The sequence below is a fragment of the Pinus tabuliformis genome, chromosome 3_2, assembly GCF_031772625.1.
Source record: "Pinus tabuliformis cultivar Carrire ecotype Pingquan chromosome 3_2, CPIR1, whole genome shotgun sequence".
Lineage (NCBI taxonomy): Eukaryota > Viridiplantae > Streptophyta > Pinopsida > Pinales > Pinaceae > Pinus > Pinus tabuliformis.
In genome coordinates, this window is record NC_142302.1 from 459,453,496 (window position 1) to 459,466,918 (window position 13,423).

Here is a 13,423-nt window from a genome sequence, read left to right on the forward strand (position 1 = left end):
GCTGGGAGCTGGACTGACTGCCCAGGACAATTGCACAATTCTAGGCAGAGTAGCTGACTGTTGCCCAAAATTGCGCAAATCCTGGGCTGAGCAACCCTGCCAAGGAAATTTTCTCAAATCATGCTAGGAGTGTTGGTTGGCAGGATTGCGCAATCCTAGAACCCAGTAGGCTGCCAAAGAGGATTGCACAATTTCTGGAGGGAAGGCTGGTTACCCTCCAGAAATGTGAACTTTTCAAGGGGAAACTGCTCAGCCTACAATTGGACCAAGTCCGGGTGAACAACCTGTGAGGGGAATGGATCGGCTGTGATTGACAGGCTATCTTTGTGTGAGGAAATCTCTAAAGCTTGAGTACTTGATGAAGCAAGACAAAGTGCTGTGAAAGGTTGGTAGGGAGGCTCCAAAACAGGCTAAGGCAAAATTTTAGAGGGTGGTTGTAGCCAGTACAATAGGTTCTACTAGTATAAGCCCCAAACACACAGAAGAAAGACTATGAGAGTGGTTATAGGCTCATAACTTCACAGAAGAAGGTCTATGGGTGTTGGCTTATTGGGGCCTAACCCAGGTTCAGAAATGTTTGGCCAAAAAAATCCCGAAACTACAAGCCCTTCCGGCAATAGTTCGCGGAACGTGGACTGAGGTCTCCCTTGAGGTAGTATGGGAGGGTGCTGGAACCAGGTTTCCGTACCTTAGGGATGTCTTGATGAGGTCTAGAAGTTCGTGAACTGATCCTATGCACTGCGCTACTCCCATGCAACCATCTGTTTAGAGTATCTACCTTCGCGTGGTTTGGAAGACAAGTGCAAGTGCAATTTACCTTTTTTGTGCTTAATATTATTTTAGATATTGAATTAACTTACTAAGGCACAATACTTTCAGTTACCATTTAACATAAACAGACATGCATCAATTAAACTGTAAAAAATGCATAAGCCAGAATATAGAAATAGATACGCAATATTCCAAAACCAACTTATCTTTTTTAAGGCATTTTTCCAGTTACAATCCACTTCCTGCCCTGCGCACACAGCTACAGGGGTCCACGCACTCAGCTGTAGACTCTAACCAAGCCTCTGCGCACATAGCTGTGAAACCTCTATCCCTAATTATGACCCAAAACTTGGACTTACAGACTCAGATCTAATACTGCATTCAGACACCCATATTACTTCTTACATCACAAAAGCTGCCTTTTACACTTAGAGCCTCGCTCTTATTTATACATTCCCATGGTCCACGGACCATGGGTAGGCTGACACATTCTAGATTAATTTACAATATTTAAGGGAGGACTACCCTTAGACTTGACCCCTTACAATTTTCACTCTGCGCACTTCTCAGAGCTTTTACAATACCAATACCCAAAAATGTGGGCTTTAAGTCCCAAAATTGTTACGCAGGGGATCCACTGCCCAAGATCTTTTGTTGGTTCACCATCCATAATTGAATAGGAGACCATTATAACATGGGCCTGCCCATGCGTTCCCAAGTCTGCTTTTGTAACACGTTCGCGTTCGAACCCAGGTCTAAGATTACCTGATCCATCTCATATTCGCCAATTTGCGCTGTCAACGGCATTTCCCTTCCGGTGTGCATAGTATGCTTCCCCATTTTTCGAACTACACACGATTCCCTTGACCCTGTGCACCTAGAGATCAGCTCTTGCAGTCCTTTAACTGCCTTATTGTTGCACAACAGTTTCATACATGTCTCTAAAAAGGTAGTTAGCATAGAAGGATCCAGGCCCATCTCTGGTTAATCCTTACTACCTAAATTAGAGACCTCTGTGAAGCTCTTCTTAGCTTTCGTAAACTTTTCCTTTGCACATTCCAAGCGAAACTCATGTTCCTTTGTAGGAGTCTTATGTACCCAGGTATATTCTTCAGGCTGCTTCCCCTTATCTTCCCAGTGGTCATGCCACTTCTGAGCATCATGTTCACATCGGGGTCCTCTTCACGTGGTTCGAACCTCATCATTTGGATATTTTGCATTGGAGTAGGCTGCAACACCCCTTTTTTCGCGCATTTGTGCGATTAGCGTCAAACAATCTACCGTTTCTTGATAAAACTGTTCATAGTACGGGCAAGATAGTCTTGTTGGGTTGGTACAATCACGAGCGTAGTACCTGGGCCCTTCGCAATTGTAATAGATTAGCTGTCCACAACCCCTTCCGGGCCCCATTCCTCCTCGACCTCGACCTCACCCTTGAAATCCACCCGCACTATTGCTGTGGCTGGATCGAAGCCTCGCGATTCTGTCTGCATTTGATAAGTTGGGGTCCTATCCATCATTAGCTCATAGCTCCAACATGTTCGCTCATCGTGGCCCACTGATCTACAGAAATTACAGTACAGTTGCTGCAGAGTCTGGGTATACTTCTGCAATAGGTGACATTCGTCCGTTGCGTGCTTTCCTCCCACCTGACAAATTGCGTACTAGAGTGCGGGGGGGCACACTCGGCCCTGCTTGTGCCTCCGGTCTCAATGGCATCAGTCCCCCTCCCACCAAATAGTTCACAAGTACAGGACAATGATCCTTATCGTGACCTTGGCCTTTACATTTTATACACCACACTCCTTCGTGTGCCTCTGGCCGGGGCACCCTATCCTGCTTCAAACTTTGCATCTCCAACAATAGGTTTTGTAGTTGTGCATGGATTTGTTGGACTCCCAACCCGGATCCTGTATCGGTGTTTCGTGTAACTTCATCGCCATTTCTAATGCTTCTGCCTGGGTTGAGAGATTTTGTTGTGGCAGTGCCATCCTCAGGTGTGGTGTCAAAGGCACCACAAACCACGCACAATGTTGTGCATTTGTTAGTGTCATATTAGCCTCGCAGATCGTACTTTTCAGCCTCTGATCCAGATCCCAAGGGGTTTCACCTGGAAGCATCGTGATCTCCTTGAATCTGATGATCGACTGTGTCTTCGATTTCAGCCGGCTAAATTCTTTGTTCAATGCAATCTGGATCTCTGCTATTCCGACATTTGGGTGATCATTTGAGTGCTTGATATACCATGTCAGTGCGCGATCCTGCAGTGCACTTACCAATGTGGCCTTCTTAATGTTATCATCTGTAACCCCGTGCACTTCCCACACTGCTCGTACTACAAACCAAAACTGATCTGGATCTTCATTGCCTACTCCTGTAAATACAGTGAACTTGATCGCGCTCGCCATGCTAAACTGCTGGTTTGGTGGAGGTAGTGTAGGTGAAGATGGAGGTGAAGAAGGTGACGAGAGTGGTGGCATTAGTAGGGATGATAACTGCGGAATGCACTGCTTGATCAAACTGAACACACTCCTCAGAGAAACCCAAGCGCACTCTTCCTCACTTTCTTGCAGAGGTGAAATTAAAGGACTATTTCCTAACCCTTTGATCCCTTTGTAGACCTTTCCACTCCGCGTCGTTCCACTCATTAATGTATTCGCATCACCCATTTTTCACATAACAACATCTTAATCCAGGTATTCAAAGACTTGATGTACTTACCTTGTGGTCCCTTGAGAAAACATATTTTTGCTTCGCTGTAGCTGACAGTTGTGTCTATTGCAAATTCAGTGATAAACCCTCCTATTATCCAATCCAGCTAATGGTCTACGGCTTGCACGATCTTATCTTTAGATGCCTTTAGCCTATGCACCAACTCTGGAGTCCACACTATCAGTTGATTGAGCTTGCACCTTCCCTGGCTGTCTACTAGCCTCGCGATCCAATCGTACAGTTTTGAAGAGAAGGTCGTGAAGAAGATCTTGTGGATTTCTGTATATATGAAGCGATCCAACCACCTCTTCTCAGATATCTGCGGTTTTTTGTTTTCCTGTATTACAAACTCGTGCAGCTTCTGATCCAATGAATCTGCAATTTCTTTCTTTGTAGGGTTCTCTTGTTCCGACATCTGACATCCCTTATGCAGATCCTGGTCACAGTAATGGAACCATTTGTTGGCTTATTAGGGCCTGACCCGGGTTCAGAAATGTTTAGCCAAACAAATCCTGAAACTACTGGCCCTTTCGACAACAGTCTGCGCAACGCGGATTGAGGTCTCACCCGAGGTAGTATGGGAGGGTGTTGGAACTAGGTTTCCACACCCTAGGGAAGTCTTGATTAGGTTTGGAAGTTCACAAACCAATCCTACGCGTTGCACTACTCCTGCACAATTGGCTGTTCGGAGTAACTACCTTCGCTCGGTTGGGAGGATGAGTGTGAATGCAAATTATCTTTCCTGTGCTTAATATTATTATAGATCTTGAATTAACTTACTAAGGCACAATACTTTCAGTTACCATTTAACATAAATAGACATGCATGCAATTAAACTGTAAACAGATGCATAAGCCAGAATATAGAAATAGATACGCAATATTCCAAAACTAACTTATCTTTATTAAGGCCTTATTCTAGTTACAATCCACTTCCTTCCCTACGCACATAGCTGTAGGGGTCCATGCACTCAGCTGCAGACTCTGACCAGGTCTCCGTGCACACAGCTACGGAGCCTCTGTCCCCAATTACCACCCAAAACCCAGACTTACAGGCTCAAATATAATACTGCATTCAGACATCCATATCACTTCTTACATCACAAAAGCTACCTTTTACACTTAGAGCCTCGCTCTTATTTATACATTCCCATGGTCCGCGGACCATGGGTAGGCCGACACATTCTAGATTGATTTACAACATTTTAGGGTGGAATACCCTTAGATTTGACTCCTTACAATTCACGATCTACGCACTTCGTGGAGCTTTTACAATATCAATACCCAAAAATGTGGGCTTTAAGCCCCAAAACCGTTATGCAGGGGATCCACTGCCCAACAATGGGTGTGGTTGTTCCTTTAGGTCACAAAATGTGAAGTATTATGCATGAGAGTAGATGTACACTAGGAGTATGAAAAACCTACATACATGGTGCAGATGATGGAATATTTCTATGAGTGGCGAAGTTTTTAAGAAAGCATTGCATGGTTTGAAATAAGCTCCCTGAGCTTGGCATGTTCACATAGATAGTTACTTGGTGAAGCCTAGTTCTAGTTCCAATCCAAACCTCAAAAATTGGTCCAAGGTATTCCTTTGATTTTGGTTTTATATGTTGACAATCTATTCTTGACAGTTTATGAGCCTCTGATGATCAAGCACAAGAGGAAACTGGTCACTAAGTTCGAGATGAAATATCATCCAGAGATATGAGTCTACATGTATACACTGATAATTGGAAGAGCACACTGAGTGCATTATTGCTAGCATGGCTAGCTATGGGAAAGTTTGGTTAAGGAAGCTCCTTGGAGAGTTGTTTGAGCAGGTACTAGATATGACAATGATATATTGCAAAATAATACGTATGTAGCTGGGTCAAAGATATATTCATAAATTGAGTTTGTGCTATTGTATGAGACAACCTTAGGCTTGTGGTTTCTGCTTTGTGAGAGGGAGAATGAATAAGGCATCCTTTCTATGAGATATTTTTTCTCTGACATAATGTTTGATTTTGATGTCCTACATGATCAAGAAAACAAAGAATTGTTGCTCTTGGTGATGTTTGAGGAAAATCTTCAGTGAGTTGGGTAAGTTGGTACTAGATGTGAGCACGTTGATATGTTTATGATCTATAGAGAGAAACATGGATTGATGGATGTGACCCTCCTGAAGTAAGGGTCTTGGCTAATCAAGGACATTGAGCCGAATCTTCCCCCCTGTCTGAGCTCCCAGGGTGAGGAATTGAGTTGTAGGGTTCCTGGGGTTGAGTGATCTTTGGAAAATAGGGTATTACCCCTATCTGTTACCCATAGGGTCAGAGACGTTACTCCCCTATATTGGTCTATGTAGAGTATACTCTAGTTAACTTTTGTATTTCCCATCCATTTGGGCAATGGGTGTTGACTGCTTGAGTTAGGCACAATCCTTACTATTTATGGTAAGTGGCATCTTGCTCAAGCTAGAGATGCTGGTGTTCTACCAATGATTCTTAAAGATCATGTTGGGAAGATTAATAGAGTTTCTTGAGTTGTAGCATTAGCTCCCAAATAGCAGAGTTTCCCAGGTCATAGTGTTGGATCCCCATTAGCAGAGTTTCCAGGGTCATAGCATTAGCTCCCCACTGTAAGAGTTTCCCAGGTTGTAGCACTTTATCCTTGCTGGAAGAGTTTCTTAGGTCGTAGCATTGGCTCCCTGTTGGCATAGTTTCCCAGGTTTTAGCATTGGCTCCTCATTGGCATATGATTCTTGGGTAGTAGCATTGAGCTCCCTGCCGGTAGTGACTCTAGGTTGTAGCAATGGATCCCAAATGGATAGAGGTTGGTATATTGAGTTCCCATCTGATATCAAATTCTTATTCTTTTAGATTCGATAATGTTTAGCATATGAGTAGAGACAAGTAAGAGATAAGATGAGATAAGCATAGATGAACCAAGATGAGAAACAACTCCATTTGATGATGAGATACTTAATATGGGACATGATATGATGATAGGATTGGAATTTCTCCCTAGATGAGAGAGAGTGTTAATTTTTGGCAGCTTAGTGATAAATTCCAATCATGGGACTAGATTCTTCTTTTTGAGAGGATCAATTTTGTCTATTAAAGAACTTAATTTGGACAAGGGAAAGTGTATTTTTGAATTAAATCCCACATGTGAACATTTGATCAGGTAGGCCCTAAAGAAAATTGGACACTCTTAGAAGCCCATGAATACAAGTGATCTCAACTTGATTTGGATATCATCATGAAGCCTTCTTCTATTCTCTTCTTTGGTTTTAGCTCTCATAGGTCTAAGGTAGTTTGAGGAGATTGGATTGCACAGGTCCGAAATTGTAGGGTACGAAGCTCGCACACATGTCTAGGGTTTTGGGCCACAACCACAAACTTGTCATAGGAATACTTTGACTATAACCATAGGCATGCATGCCTATGTGTGTGGTTGAATGATTTTAGTTGCACACGACACTCTCTGCATGTGATTGAGACCTAGGGTTTGAATTCTTTAGTTAACCAAAGTTTTCACCAGTTGATCGCAGAGTTCGCAGTTGACCACAGATAGTGACAGTTGATCATAGGCTTCTAAATCATGGTTTTTATTATTAGCATTGTTGGGTTCATCTCATGGACATTGTTTAGTTTATTTTGTTGGATAGGTTTTTGGTTGAAGATATGGATCATTGTATTCTCTCTTTTTTGAATCATTCGATGACAATCTAATAAGAATAAGTTGAAAGGGTTTTCCCCATGGTGGGTTTCCCCTAGTCTTTGACAATTCCTGGTGTCTCTATGTATGAACTATTTTCTTCTGTTGTCCTTTATGTTCCAATGCATTGATGATGATGTTGTTATTTCTACATAATTGCATATGTTGTTAAATAATGTTGAAAATATGAATAATGATATCATGTTGTGGAGTGAATTTAAAATATAAATGATGAAATGAAATTATATAAAACAAAGAACAATATATCCCTAAGAAAAACTCACACCTGGCCTCACTGAATTGCATAGCCTGTTAAACCAAAATATTTATTTATCATTTAGAGTATTTTATGTATCCAACTCAATAATTTGACATACAATGACAACTTATGATACAAGGTAAATTTGGTAGAAAGACTAAGGGATTGATATTTTGGTTTGGACTAGTACTTACACATAAGAATTCTTGAATTGGGTTCATTCAATCAAAATATTATTTGTAAATGATATTTTGAAATATATTGGCATGTCTCAGCAACTTGAGGATTCATGGGTCCCAAAACCTTCTTCTAAATTTCAAGCCCTATAGTAAAAGAATTCAAGGAATTCTCATACTGACCTAACAATGAATAAGTGTTCCCAAGTTGCATGTATCCTACAAATGCCGCAAGAGCATCCTTTGAATCCACATCAGATTTGTTAATAGTTAGAGAACTATTCAATATTGGAATGGATTCTTCGCATTGTGTAAGCTTGCAATAGGTTGCTATCAAGAGATAGAGGCTATTTACAAGCTCAAGTGTCCCATCTCTAGCTGTCAAGTTCTTTAAGAAATCTGCTTCTTTTAGGACATAGTGCCTAACCCTATATGGATCTTTCTTAGGGTTGAAATAATTAGTCTTCCACCAAATGGACTGTTTATCAAAGTGCTAATTGTGATATGTACGATTTCCTCATTTTTTTCTTATATATAAACAATGAAGCTAATATGTGTAAGGGTAAAGATGGTTAGGTTATGGTAGAGATGGTTGACTAAAGTTTCCTTAACATAATCCATGTATTGAGTCTATTGGATAGAACAATTATTAATTTATATTGGGATGTTATCATTAGGATTGTTCCAAGCCCATTGGAGCTTCGACACTCATTGGGATAGTTTAATTCCTTAAAAAGTGGCTTCTATCGTGAACCCATTCCCATGATGACCTGGTGGAGACTAAACCCCACTAAAACCAATTAGTCTACACCTCACTCACCCATCACATGATAATTTTTTTTATAAGTTTTGATCTTTTATCTTTAATCCAAACAATCTATGAAAACATATATACTCATATAAAATATACAAAAATATCTCATACAAGAAAAAATGAAGTATATATATATATATTTTTTTTATGCCAAAAGAAAATTGAAAATTTAAATATCCAAGAGAATCAGATAAACTACAAAGAGTCTCTCATATACTTTGAAATATTTCTTTGTATAAAGAGGAACGATGCATTAAGCATTATCACATCTACATAAAAAATATTGGAAGACTCAATAATCAAACCTATTAGATAGGCTACACTTGTATGATGTTTAGGTTTTGCATATTCACGAACTTGGACTCTAAATGCTTCAATGATTAAACTTGGAAACGCTTCTGCATTGACTATTAATTTCAAATATGAGTGGCTATTTTTTCTCATAACTTTCATAAGCCACACTTATTGAAGCCAACCTTAGCAATGTCCGTTGAAAATGCTTGCCATGCACCGAGGCATGGATGTAGAAAAAACGTTTTAACATAGGTTGATTGATAGGTATGGTTGGAAATTTTAAAATTCCTTAGAAACATTTGTTAATGAGGATTATACAAAGTATTCCAAAAAAATAATATTTAAAATTTATTTCATTATTTTTGTAAATAGAGTAAATTATTTTTTCATGTTAGAGTAAGATATAATTTTTTTTTTAAATGGCTAAAGGTTCAATTTTTTTGGATGTAAGGAAACAACATAATGACCCAAAATGTAGAAGCCTTTGGTAGGAGTGGAAGTCTACCTCCTTATGAGTCACCAATAGATCATTTCAAGTAACATGGTTTTCCTTGAATATCGTTGATGAATAAACCCACATTCATGGATAAAAAGCAATCATCATTGGCCAAATTGTTGATCAACAACTGATTTATGATAGGTATTACATTATAGAGGCACTAGAGATGACTCACATGTATAACTTTGTGGTGGTGCTATTGGCAAGGAATTACATTATAGAGGCACTTGAGAAGACTCACATGTATAGCTTTGGGGTGGTGCTATTAGGAATGACACAAGAACAAAAACTACCTTTCAAACTAAAACACTAAGTGATTTCTATGGAAAGGACTCTTCTTAATGTAATGTGGATTACAGAAGCTTGAATTCAAAAAAGATGCATGATTGTTTTAAAAAAACACACTTATCGAAGCCAATGATTTTTTCTTGGAATAAGTGAAGATGATGAGAATTGCTTAATTATTTAATTCATTTTGAAGATTAGTTGAATGTGTCAATTGTCATTCACAAACCAGTCATCTCTAACCATTTTGACAACTTAAAAGTTGAATAATTACAAAATTACAATCGAGGAAATAATTTTGGTCCATTGATCCTTTTCTTGTTTTAACATTGCTCGATGAAAAAGGTCTCATCGATAAAATAATATGTCCTAGAATGTGCCTCAAATGTAACTTTATTAGATAGCTCAATGTTGGTGGAAAATTATACAGGATATAGACCCTGGGCTCAAGTGTAGGGGCCAACAAATGTCTGTTGTAGTCTAGTGCATCACTAACATTTTCACCTTACCCAAGAGGAGTAAGGCATCTCACCCGAGGCATGCCACGACCTTAATAAGATAGGGATTATGAATAGTTGTCAAGGAGAGTTGCGCAAAGAATATAATTCCCATATACTCTAGAAACCATAACATCTGACATACATCATCGTAAAGTGTATTCAAAGCATCCAAGGTAATGAATATATATAGATTCATTCATAATATTTTTTTTAAAGAGGCCCATGCAACTAACACATTCAAAACCATAAAGAAATCCTACAACTCTTCCCATTAACTTAAAGAATCATTACAATCTAGATCTATGGCAATTTATATAGGAACAAGAGAACCAACATACAAATTAACTCAGAATCATATGAACACAGAACAAGGCTAAGTTCGATAGACTCAACGAAAACATCTCGACATATGACCTTCTTCTTCTTTCCTGATTGCCTTTTCCTTTTTCTTTTATAAACTTCCCTCTCCTAAACTACCAGTTTCTTCCTCATATGCCACACCTTTTCCTCCTTGGATGCTTCTATAGCTCGACTGTGAATGCTCCATCTCTCATTGATGGTCGTTGTGGCTCAGCCACGCTTGCATGTCCCTATGTTTTCTTCTTGTCGACTTTAGTGTCTAACAAATCTTGGTGGATTTTCTCTCTTTCCCTCTGTTGTTTCCTCTGCATCTACCTTTTGGTCAGACTTGGTTGAAACATGTCAAAAAATATGTCCCCAAAACAAAGGACCCAACACTCAACTCCAAGCCATAAAATATCATTCAATTATTCATGTATTCAATTTACAATTAGAAACCATACAAGGAGTACTCAGAAGGTTTGGTATTTCAATGGTCATCTCCACTAGTAGGTTTTTCCTCATCCTCCTGTGGATGAATTTTGTGTGCATTATGGATGGAATTCCAATCTTGAGAGCTTGTTATTGGGAGTCAATGAGTTTTTGTTGGTGCAAATTTTTTAGGTGACAATCCTCTTGTGTACTTCGAACTTTGGATCTCATCCATGTCAATGGTTTATAACCTCTAATTGAATCATATTAGTCGCCCAAAAAATGTCCTGACACATAGCAACAACCTTCCATTTCCTCCATTTTTAATAGTTCTTAGAAGATTATCTTTATATGTCACTACTAGATTCAGAGAGTAGATCTGGGAACTCAGTCTCAAAGACATAGAAATCAACCTCTTTAGAAATATAAATTAGCCAACTAAACCAAAAAATATAAAGATTGAAATAATGTTCTTGGTAAGAAGCTGGACCTATGGTCTATGATGCCAAAGTAATATCTGCAATATATGCACCACAACCCACACAATGGTGACATAATTTGTACATTAATAATATAGTGAGCTCGACCAACAAGGAATGAGTTTACTATGTCTTTAATGAATGAATGTGGCTCCTTTGAAAGTTGTCCTCATCCTATAGAAATATAGTAGAATTCAACCCACATGATGATGGAAAAATCGACCCACAAATAGATGGTAGCTTGGCCCCATTGAGATAATAAAACTCATCCTTAAGGAGAAAAATAAACCTGATATAATGGGAGATATTCAACCTCTTTAGATGAGTAAACTCAATACAACACAAATTGGAACTCAACCACTAACAATAGAAATAAAATTAGTCCAATACTTCAACAAAGATAATGAAAACTCAGTCTATATAGTATGTCGAATACTAAAAGATATACTTTAAAATCCATTGATAACAACTTCATATCTTCTTAGTTCCCATCAATGCCTTTATTCTCATCAACAATGAATCCCAATGTTGAAAACTGAGTGATTCCACTCTAATACTAGCTAGGGTGTATAGTTTTAACACCAAAACCAACAACCAGAATGAGGGTTTCCAAAACCCATAGACTCTCTCTCAAGAGCTCTCCCAAATTTTATTTTTCAAGTGAACAAACGCAAGAATAAGGAGAGATTCCTCATTTTTCCGTTTTTATACTTCACTTGAATAATTTTCCACTTGAATCATTTTATAAGTCACTTTATCAGATTTTCTCACTTTTTAATTTAAAAGTGATTTTTTATTAGCCTAGGACCCATGTCCCCTTCCCCCCCTATCTTTTATAAGGTTCTCTCCTAGGTGAATTGTGTTACCTTGATTAATTTTCTCATCCTAGCCTACAAGAACTTAATTTGGCTAGCATAATCATCCCCCTATGTCTCCTAAGGGGATGGGGCAATTACATTAACATCAATGGCTACACCTTTGACATCAATGACACTACTTTTATCAATAATATCCCCCCTTGGCATTAATGGAAACACTATCAAACATTGTTAGTCATTGATGGAAATGGGTTAAACTCCCTCTGACATGTTTTTGGGAACTCCCCTTGATTCGATGTCAAAACTCTTCCTACTTGATTATGCTTTCTCTCCTTCTATATAAAATTTTTCAAAATCCTTCTACTTATTCAATGTTTTCTTTTTCTCCACCTTTGACATCAATGACAAAGAGAAATGGCTGATTACCAATGCTTCATAACTATTCTCGAAATTTCTTGTGGACCTAATTCTTTTGTAAATGGAATCTCCCCTTGGGAACATGTTCCCTGTCATGTGAATATCCCCATATCTATAAATTTTCTTCAAATACTCATTGTTGTATATATATTCTTCCTAAAAAAGAGTGGAGGACAACGCTTTTGATCCTTGTTTTAAATCAGTGAGATAGTCCTTCCTATGAGGAATAAACCATTCCCATCCTCTATCTAAGATATTGAAAACTATCTCTTGGTAATGTCTTGGTAAATATATCAACAATCTATTATTTGGTAAAAATATATTCCAATTCGGCTGTCTGATCTACAACATGTTCTCAAAGAAAGAGATACTTGATGGGAATATTCTTCATTTTAGAGTGCATAATATGATTTTTTGAGATATTTGTTGCACCATTATTGTAAGACATGATAGAGACAAGATAATCACCACTGCCTTGAAGATATTTCAATTTTTTCTTCATCTGTAGAACCTAAGCACAACAAGAGGTTGTTCCAATGTATTTTACTTGAATGGTAGATAGAGATACTAAGGATTGTTTTTTCTAGAGCTAAGAAACTAGGCATTCCCTTATAAAAAATGATCCTCCACTAGTACTCTTTTTGTCGTCCATGCTTCTAGTCCAATCTGCATTTGTATATGCCTTCAGATTGATGTTTTTTCTCCTTAGATACCATAAATCATAATTCATAGTTCTGTGCAAGTATCTAAATATCATTTTAACAAAATTTACATGAGATCCTTTGGACACCATTGTAACCTTCCCATCGGTCCTACTACTTGCATGATGTCTAGTCCCGATGTGTTGGCATTATAGCTAATGTGTCGTCCTTGATGAAAACCTGCTTCAAAAATATGTCCTTGATGTCAACTTGATTATAATATGAT

General features: G+C 38.5%; 1 pseudogene; it reads right to left on the reverse strand.

Moving 5' to 3' along the window:
- Positions 1-1,973, reverse strand: part of LOC149181284 (GDP-L-galactose phosphorylase 1-like) — a 47,727-nt pseudogene extending 45,754 nt beyond the window's left edge.
- Positions 1,974-13,423: the final 11,450 nt, after the last annotated feature.